Source organism: Pecten maximus, chromosome 4, assembly GCF_902652985.1.
Source record: "Pecten maximus chromosome 4, xPecMax1.1, whole genome shotgun sequence".
In the NCBI taxonomy this organism is placed as follows: Eukaryota; Metazoa; Mollusca; class Bivalvia; order Pectinida; family Pectinidae; genus Pecten; species Pecten maximus.
The window spans coordinates 39,997,170-40,007,980 of NC_047018.1; the positions used below are offsets into that span (position 1 = coordinate 39,997,170).

General features: G+C 36.3%; 1 long non-coding RNA gene across 1 annotated transcript; it reads right to left on the reverse strand.

Moving 5' to 3' along the window:
- Positions 1-1,365: 1,365 nt before the first annotated feature.
- On the reverse strand, positions 1,366-2,897 carry LOC117326060. The gene is made up of 2 exons (XR_004532413.1): positions 2,768-2,897; positions 1,366-1,695 (listed from the first exon to the last, which is right to left on the reverse strand). It is a non-coding gene; the product is annotated as an uncharacterized LOC117326060 (long non-coding RNA).
- Between the last annotated feature and the right edge of the window lie 7,914 nt (positions 2,898-10,811).

Here is a 10,811-nt window from a genome sequence, read left to right on the forward strand (position 1 = left end):
GGACCAGACGCTTCAAAATAATGGAGAACAATTTCGACATAGCTGTATGTTCGTTTGGTTTATTTACATCGCCTTCACGAACTTTCTGTGCAAAAGGGGTCCAGAATGGTATAATTGGGCACGACCCCAGCATTTATACTATCTGTATAAGTCTGTCGAGTCTTTCAAGTCATTTGATGATGAGAAGCCGCACAGATTTCCTCTGGGTCCTGAAGTTGTCCTGTGATATCCTCGATTTCCGAACTTTTTATTCTACGCTTTATTTCAGCTTGAGCAGAATCTGTGTATGCGATAAGGCTAGGGAAGTACCATATACCAGACCCCGACACAAGGAATGGCACTTCGAGTGGTCGAGAACCAGAAGACGACCGCTGGTGTCTGTCATTTGGTCTCATATACTGTGTGGCTTCTCTCTTCGTGATTTTCTGGAGATTGGGTCACAGGAAACGATGTTTTATCTTAGATGGATATGTTTTACATTCAATCTAAGAAGCCTGTTGAAATATTCCAATTCTTTTACTGAGGACAATATCTGCGTTACATACTCCCGCAATCTTGGTTATTACCTTTCGTTCTTTTGTCAATTTTGGATGCTTTTGGTCTCCCCAAGATCTTAGGTTCTTACCCAGCTTAGGTCCAAGTGCCTGTCGGCAGAGTAATGTCTTCCCATTGTCCATGGCAGTCTCAGCTGATAACAGTAAAGCCATATCAAATTTTCGAAGTTCTGTGCGTGACCACATACAAGGATAATGTTTAAAAATTGAAAGCGGCACACTAGTATTTGTATTTATTGGTCTACATGTGTAATGGGTTTGCAGTTAACACCAATAAGACTGCCGGACGCGGCGTTTGCCAGTTTAATATTTTTTTACGGAATTCTCAATTAAAGTTTAAAAAGGCACCTTCGCCGTTTGCGAGCAGCTCTTACCAATTAAATTCGCAGTGATACTGCTAAAATGTGTTTTAAAAGCTTACTTGGAAACTCTGTACCGCTTCGTTCCACCTGCATGTACATGTGTACCTCGCCCGCCGAAAAGTCATTTTTGCATTATCAAACCGCCAATCGGGAACCTTCGGCACTTTCCGTAAACGAAAAGTATTTTTTCGTTTACGGAAAGTGCCGACGGTTCCCGATTGATCTAACCGCTTGTAACATAGAAAGTCTGGATCACTGCTGCGTTTTATTCTGTTCGGTTTTCTTGTCTAATTAAAGTCAGTGTGGAAATGACGAAGCATAAAACAACCCAGTGTTATCGACATATTCATGCTTATATTGTATGTAAATTGAATTCAAATACGCTATTTAATGTGTGAATTCTTATCCGTCAGGTGTCGCTATATGTAGATGTGATCAAACTTCGTGACATCAGTACAATTGTATATTTTAATAACGATAAGGACATCAAAATCTGGAAATTCATCTTAAAGATAAATCCATGATATCGTCATTAACTTCTTGATATTCCGTTTATCTCATCTGATTGTTGTTTTAACAACCTCCCGGAACCTGACAGCCGGTATTTCCACATATATTTATAGGACATCCGCGACAAATTCCGCCGTACGGCCTCATCATAAAGGTTTCCATTCGGCAGTGCTTGGGTATCACCACCTGGGCACACATGACGTTCGGACAATATGGCACAGCGTTGCATATATATTGAGGACAGGGGAATGAATTCGACATCGCTGAAACTGTGAAGAAAAAAATATGAATGAAATCACGTGATAATAAATATAAATAAATAAAAATGAAATAAAAAATAATGAAGTATGAACAAAAAGATTCAATATTTAAGGAAAATATACAAAGCATGTTTATGAAACCAATCTAACGCAAGCCGAGATTCTATGTAAACACTTGTTGCAACTAATTTTCCCTAAAAAGTCACGCCAATGGAAAATCAAACGCTTCATGGATCAGCTGATATTACTTTTAAAAGATTTTAATAATTAATTTCTATTTTTTTAAAGACAATTTTGATATTTATTTGTTTAAGTCATATAATCTATCATTTGATATACACGTGTACTTGTGTATTTTATAAATGATTCCTTAAACATAAGTTTAAACATTCATTTTCCCTTAATAATGGTATTTTCCTGATTTTCATAAAAACTCGGATTGCAAAGATTTTCACTTGAAAAGATCTAAGAGAACACACGACATATTGATTAGCAATGTAAACATTTAATTTGTTATAGACAAAAGTGACGCTCTATTCAAAAAAGTGTTAAATGTAACAAAAGTAATGGGAAAAAATGGCAATGATTTTTTTTTGCAATTAGATTCGTGTTTAGGTACAAAACAGAAGGAACTTAATTTCTTGATCATTTTGCAATTAGGGATACGCTGGTTTTATTTAAACAATAACATCTGAGCTCAATAATTTCAATAATATGTATAAAAAAACACGTTGCATCTGAGCAAATCCTCTGGCCATAACGGCTACAAATACACTACACAAGTAAAAACGAATGAAAGGGCGAATTCGACAATTAAAGGTTTTAGGCAAGTTTTGATTTTATCCACTTTCCATCTGGATATTTTGACATATTTGGCCCATATAGCACTAATGACGAGTTTTAGAATTAATGTCTTATATGACATATACTGTGTTTGTTTATTATCTAAAAATTGAATTTGAGTTATTGATTTAAACAGATTTTATTTGCAAATATGCAATTGGGATCTGACACAAGTATTTTTTTTATTCTTACATACATGTACATTTATCAGCTTAAACCTGTATTTTTAACAACTTACCTGTAAAAAGTTTCAGGGCGATGATGGTACAGATGATAAAGAGTTTCATCCCGAGTTACCACTTGTGTGTCCACGGACTGGCAGTTTCCCTCTATATTATGTCCTTACTCCAGGCCTTTATACATATCATACCTGTATCTAAAACGTGAAACACCTATTATCGTTTACCTGGCATTTCCTGGTATCGCCGTACATCACAAAACATTACGGAACACCATTTCTGCTCACCATGGAATATTTTTCGTCATAGCCGTATAATATTCTTTTTGTCCTGGATATGACGCGACAGGTGGCGTTACTGGTCAAGATGAAGTATGTGATTGGTCAATGTAGTGGTAAATGCAAAATACAGATATGCAGTTAAAATTGAAACAAAGTTAAGATTGAATGCAAGCTGAATAAGTGGATTATCTTTTTAAATGACACATTGATAAAATTATATTCCTGATTCAAATGCAGTCTTATTATCACCAAAAATGATTCAAACTGATATCATTTTGTTATCCGTGCTGAAACGCATTAGTTCGTTAATTTATTTCACCAGCAGTTTTACATTATAACCACCAGCATTCAAACTATGCCGTTTACAAAAAATGTATCTTTTTTTAAAGATATTTCTTGTTTATTGTGACTCTTATAATGTGACTTACGCACTTTTCTTCACAATATAATTTCTGCCACCCTCTGTTTATTGCCGAAACCCTTTATAATGTCGAACATTTTGCTGGTTTAATGATGGCAATATAACGAGATTTAGCAAGATCACTTTTTACAGCACTAATTATAACGAAACAACCGCGTCGACATATATTTGATAAATTTGTTGAACAGTTTTTTTTTTTTTTTTTTTTTAAATTTCATACATGTACTAAAAGCTCGCGTCTAATACATACGTAACATTGTGATGCCATTGTACCTCGTTTAAAATAAGTACCATTGGCGACGAGACTTCTATAAAACAAAAGGTAGGGGGACGAATACAAAAATCATGTCCATATTTTATACAAGCAATTCGTTCTTTGGCATTGAAATACGTTTTAAAACATTGTAACTGTTTCAACAGCTGGCAATTTAAATCAAACAAAAATAAGACAAAGCCTATGCATGAGGATCTATCAGAGTTACTTCCCTTCGTTTCATTCTCCAATTATAGCGATATAGCTGATGGGGCCGAGAATGTCCGTCATGCTGGCCATGGGTTACCGTAAATTAGCTAACATGCGGAACAGTAATCTTATATGTAACGAAGGAATGATTAAACATTTGTCAGACTTTGACGAAAGGTCCGGATGTCAATGATCATCCTGTCACACATAAAAAGAGGAAAAGTTAAACACAGTTCGTGCTTATTTGAACTTTGTCGTATCGTTCTAGAGGATAGTAAAACATTAAAGAAATGTCGATGAACTGTTGTGGTCAATAGAAGTGCTTACATCATTATAAGGTTATCATATATTTTCACCTTCATTGAAAATTACATTCAATTAAGTGGCATTATTCTAGGTATAAATTTCTGTGATCTCTCTGTCATATTTGTATCAATAACCATGCTGTTGAAGGCCAATGGAAATTTTATAGGTAACAAAGACAGATTGAGGAATAAATCTGGGGCATATTGTTTTACCCCGATTCCGTCCGTCCGTCCGTCCGTCCGTCCGTCCGTCCGTCTCTCTACCTGTCTCTCTATCTATAGATTAACTACAACAGAGTAGCTAGGCGTCCATCTCACTGACAACGCCCATTTGGACACAATTTCCGTACTGTCACCTTATGTGTTTTGTACTTTTCTCATTAATTTTGATTTTAGATTTTTTTTTCTTGTTGCTGTTTTTTTTATGCAACAGTATTTTTTTTTGTTTCTTTCAGTGGTTTTAGTTTTCATAAGTGGCATTTAATATCATTTGTACATGCCTCAGTTGACGTTATGATCACTTTATTGAGTTAGACTGGATTACCTCCCGTAGATTTTCTTCTCTCCGCTAGGCTTCGCTTCTAAAATACAATGATTCAACGCTTGTAGAATGTTAACCAACCTGTTTTTCTTTCATCAAGACATGACGTCAATTCATGTATCGTTGTCTAAATAAATCATGTTTGCGGTTTTTGCATACTCTCGTGTTCCTAATATATAAACATTGGGGGAATTCAAACGCTCAACTGATTCGTCAATTGCACTGACCAATCAGATTTCATCTGGTCAAGATCCTGACCAAGATGGTAGCCGTTACCTGTCTTCGTATTCATGAGCGCAGCCTAGCGGAGAGAAATGGTAGTAAGGCAGGTAATCCAGTATATTTATTGAGTAAACAGTAACGTGACAAATATTTGTACTTCGCTCGAGTCGATGTAGATTTTACATGGCGGGTGTCGTCGGTGAAACAGCAGACGCTAACCCTGCCGAAATACCTGGTCTTATTCTTGTGTCAATGAGAGGCGACGGTGTCCTTGATAATATAAATTTATAGTATAATTATGTTATACTAAACACCAACAGTCAGTGTTTATATATCTAGATATATCCACTTTTATTATTTCTTTACTTTTTTTCTCTATATAAAAGTCATGTGTTTCCAGGACTATCACACCGTGTGACAGTTCGAAAAAAACTGTCACACGGCAATCTGTCACACGGCGAACTGTCACACCCCTGCTGTAACGTCGTCAGAACGTTTGAAAGACACAACGACATGCAAGCGCTTAATTGACACAGATTGTTTGTTGTTGCAGACGGTAGCCTAACATTTTGTTTTCTCTCACGAAACTGTCAAACATGGATCAACACAAGCGTTTTCAAAACGCCACAGACGTAGAGATTGAGTCAGTATTCAACGGACAGAGATAGCCAAAACACTAAAAGGGTCATAAAAACGTATGTCAAGATAATGGAGGACTATATAGCAGATTCTCATACCAGCACAAACATCGCAGATATCTCAGCATTATACGAGCTACCGGCAACGGATTATAACCTATTTCTTAGACAATTTTACGCAGATATCCGAAAGGCTAATGGTGAGTTTTATGCCAAGAAGTCAATTATTAGTGTCCGATTCGGTTTACAAACGTGAAAAAACGAGGTGAAGACATCATAAATGATGCAGATTTTTAAAGTGCAAATATAGAGAGAACTGACCCCGGGTCGACAAAGCTTTATATAGTGGCGAGAATAGTCTCTAACCTAGTGATACCATAAACAAATCCAACAAGTCAAACGATTGGTCCCCGGGTAACAAGACGACCAATCAAAAACGGCCTTACAAATAAGACCACTTCCGCCAGCATGGCAGCGAAGTAGGCATAACAAACAGGCGACAGGCACACTGCAATAAAATACTGGGATTATATGGCCATAAATAACACCCAGCACGACAAAAATGGAACCCAAAGGTAACAAACTATTTCACCTAAATAGCTGATACAACGCCACGACCGAACAAAGGGGTAAAACTCCTAATTTAATACTTATTGAAAACCTATTCCGCCACAGACGTATTCAAGGCTGTTCTTGTTCGGATATCCAAACTGGGAGTGTCGGAATCTAAACATACATGTAAGGCGCCCATCACAACTGAGGATTTAGACAAACTGTACAGCCATGGCGTTTTTGATGTCAGTACAAGTTCTGGACTATTAAATAGAGTATTTTGTGAGTTTATGTACTTCTTTTGTAAAAGAGGAAGAGAGAATCTACGTTCATTGAAAACATCTGACTTTGACATTCGAGTTGACTCACAAGGAAATAGGTACGTGGTAATGAAGACAGAGCATCGAACCAAAAATCACAGAGGGGATGATTTACAGAACGAGCATTTCAGCCAGGCTAGGATGTATGAAATATCAGGTAATTTAATAACTTATTATTGATCGATTGAATTTGTTATAATGTTCTTCAAAATTAATGTTTCAACAGTTGTAAAATGTAAGATCTACTATTTGTCGTCAATTGTCATGCAGGTTTTTAATTAAGAATCCAATCAAATGTTATCGTAAATACTACATATATTCAATAACACGCCAAAGTTGCATGTATTAAACAAATTGTTTTGTTTTAATGTAATACAATGAGATATGTCAAGTGGCTACCTTTGAAAAAATATCTAAGTAAGTTAAACCCTGAAATTGACGACTATTGGCGAAGGCCGAAAAAAGATGCAACGGAATCATCTGCTGTGTGGTATGCTGCTGTGCCTTTAGAAAAGAACACTTTATGTTCATTAATGTCCAAAATCAGTCATCAGGCATCGCTTTCCGAGAGTTACACTAACCACTGCATCAGAGCAACATGTATCACTAATCTAGACCAGCATGGACTTGAGTCACGTCATATAACAGGAAGTTCGGGTCATAAAAGTGAAGGGAGTTTTAAGTCCTACTCATCAAAACTCAGGCGACAATAAACAAAGAGATACTTCAAAAGTATTAGCTGAAAGTACTACTAAATCTATGAGCAGACAAAAACACAGTACAGAACAATCCGGACGTTCAACACTGGTCAGAAAATGTAAATGTTCCAGAATTCGATGTTTCTCATATTAACTTTCTGGATGATGATGCTGTAAATAATCTTCTGAGTAAAATAAATGAGGGTTACTATGATATAACTACTTTTATATAGAGAAAAAAATGTAAAGGTATAATAAAACAGTTATCAAATGGGGTAATTCGGGCAATAGTAATTTTGTCAGCCCCTCATCAACAACTATTGTCCTCGGGCTAAAGCCCTCGTGCAACAGTTGTTGCTTCAGGGCTGACAAAATTACTATCGCCCTCATATCCATTTGATAACTGTATAACACAGACTACACAGTAATTGTTACAGTTTTCGGTGATTTTCAACACACACGTAAACCTCGGCGGACTTTGGATTAGTATTATGTTTGCTTTTTACTGAATTACACCCTTTTCTGAATCTAAATCCGATCGTACACTTATCCACAAGGTTGTTTCCATTTCCATTTTGATCATGAGTAAGGTTGATTTGAGCCATAGAATGACGATCGGTATATGTATAATTAAAACAAACTTAATTTTCTTTCTTAAATTCAGTAAAATAATTCATTTGAAATATCTAATCCCTCGCTATGTAAATATCTAAACATCAAATATCTTTTATCTTGTTTCCGCAATTTAGATTTGTACTTTTTATACTGCTTATACAATCGAAGCCATCCGAATCTGTAATCCGGTAAAATAATTTGAATATACATTATGTACATGTATTGAAGATATAGCTAATAAATACAACGTTATTAGTTTAACGGAAACTAATCTTGACAATAGGATTTCTACTGACGACATAACTATTGACGGGTTCAAGCCTCTATTTAGACCAATATTTCCAGATAACATCACCTTGGATACCCGGGAACGAAACAGTTTGGATAAAGGTTGAATTTAAACTTGACATGTGTTTCTCAGAATATATATCAAGATGATTATGGACATATTCATATTAAATTACTACTGATTTCGAGCTACTTTTTAATTTTTTTTTTCCTTTTGGGTTTCAGTTTTAAGGTAGCTACAAAATCCTACTCCAAAATATACATTGTTAAAATGAAACTGACAGTCAACAAGCAAGAAGGTTTTTTTTTACACTGAACTCTAGTGAACGGCCTCTTGGTTACTAAAATAACACCTATTTGTGGAATTCGTTAGCATTCTAACATGTTTTACGTGTTACAGTTGTCATTATGTTTACATAAGTCAATTTCAACAACAACTCAGTTCTTAAAACGACATTAGATGTTGATATGCTTGAGATTAGGTGTAACCTCCAACTTAATTTTCGAGCTAATCTTACATTTAGTCCAAACTGCCGTTGTGGAAGTTGTTGTCATTTCTTTGTTATATTTAAAACTTATGTCAATGATATAAAATAATTTTAATTAATCAATTACGACACTTTGAACAGTACAATGATGGAAGGAAACTGATTGATACTTTTTATAAATGGGAATTGTCTAACATATAGTTATGTAAAAATAGACATATGGTGTCGATGAAGGGTTTGTACGAGGTATCAATGATATAAATGTAAAATAGTTTTCGGTGAAGGGTACGTGCGAGATATATACACATTGTACTTTACATATGTTTTTAATAAAGTGTCGGTTATTTTAACAAGTGCAATCAATGATTGCGAAAGCTCATCGGCGGCAGCAATCACACTATGCATTCATTTTTTATGTATGTATAAGCATGTCATTTTGAAATTGTACGTCAGGTAATATCGCACCTAGACCTTTAATGGATGTATAAACCAAATAAGAAGGGTGTGGACATACAAGCTTTCCAAAACTTACCCCCAAAATCTTTAAAAGTGGGTTTTGGTGCAAAAAAAAAGTCTACTAAATGGTAAAATGCGAAAAACATCACTTGTTTTATCTGCATGATTTTGCAATAACATCACTCCTGGACCTCTAATAAATGTATAAACAAAATTAAAAATGTGACTTAAAGGCTTTCCAGAAACTTACTCGCTAAAACTTTAACGTGGATTTTGGTGCTAACAAATTTACCTCCACATAATGGTAAAATATCACATTTTTTTCTGCATGATTTTGCTATAACACCACTCCTAGACTTCTTATGAATGTATAAACCAAATTAGAAGGGTGTGAGGTGTATGCTTTTGGACTTAGAAGCTTTCCAAAAACTGATCCCAAAAACTTTAAAGTGGGACGCCGACGCCGACGCCGGGGGTAAAGCATTAGCTCACTGTTACTCGTAACTAAAAATGTTGTCCTGTTTTGTTTTTGTTTTGCTTTTCCTAGTTGGAATTGACGTCAAAATTCCAGTTAATTTGAAATAAATGTAAAAAGAATAACAGTTATCAATACTACATCAGGTGTTGATGGTATTTCGTCACGGTTTACCTGGGCGGTATGAGTGGCTGGCGGTGATAATTGCGATAATTACCGGGATTAGAATCTCGAGGTACTGACTTTGTGAGGGATTAGTAACAGGGAGGGGTGAGCTGTACTTAGTCTACCTGAGGAGGTAAATCAAGAGTTACCTCCTACATATTTACCTTGGCATCAATCAAAATTTAATTTATCTCAGCACTTCACTTTAAACTTTTGAAAAAAAATTAATATGTAAATGTTTAAAATATTTTGGAACGTTTTATATCAAATTTGTCGACACACGAAACGTTTGTAACGATATATATATATACATATGTGTGTTTAGAAAATATGTATACCTCGGAAAATCGATGTTCTTTTCTATAAAGTCGTAGGTTTTTGCAAGTAAAAATGCGTTTTTAATTCCAAACACAGGTGCGACTATGTACCGCCGTGTAATCAAAGGTCCCGTAAGCCCCAATTGGCCTTCCCGTATGCTTGCCATGGTACGAATGTAGGTTGATACAGTTTACTACACTTTCACCTATATTTGCAGATGGTCCTTCGAAAGAGCAGTACTGCCGAAGCAATTGTATGCCATCATCGAGGTCACTCTGCTTTGGATAATCTTTGCTGATAGCAGTTATGCTTTCATTTCACTTGAGATGTCCTGGGGGAAAGGTTGAATAAGAGAAGTAGAGAGAGAGGCGGTGAGTAAAATAGTTTGGAGAGAGAGCCATCATCACGACGGTACCAGATGTCGTTTGGGAGACATCATACGGTACCAGATGCGGTGACGGGAGACATGATACGGTACCAGATGCGGTGACGGGAGACATGATATGGTAGCACATGTGTTAAGGGAGACATAATGATGACAGGCATCATACGTTATCAATGTGATGATGGGAGACATCATAAGGTACCAAATGTGGTGACGGGAGACATCATACGGTATCACATGTGGTGACGGGATACATCATGATTGTATCACATGTGGTGACGGGAGACATCACGATGGTATCACATGTGGTGACGGGAGACATCCTACGGTATCGCATGTGGTGACGGGAGACATCCTACGGTATCACATGTGGTGACGGGAGACATCATACGGTACCACATGTGGTGACGAGATACATCATATGGCATCAATGTGGTGACGGGAGACATCATGCGGTATCACATGTGGTGAC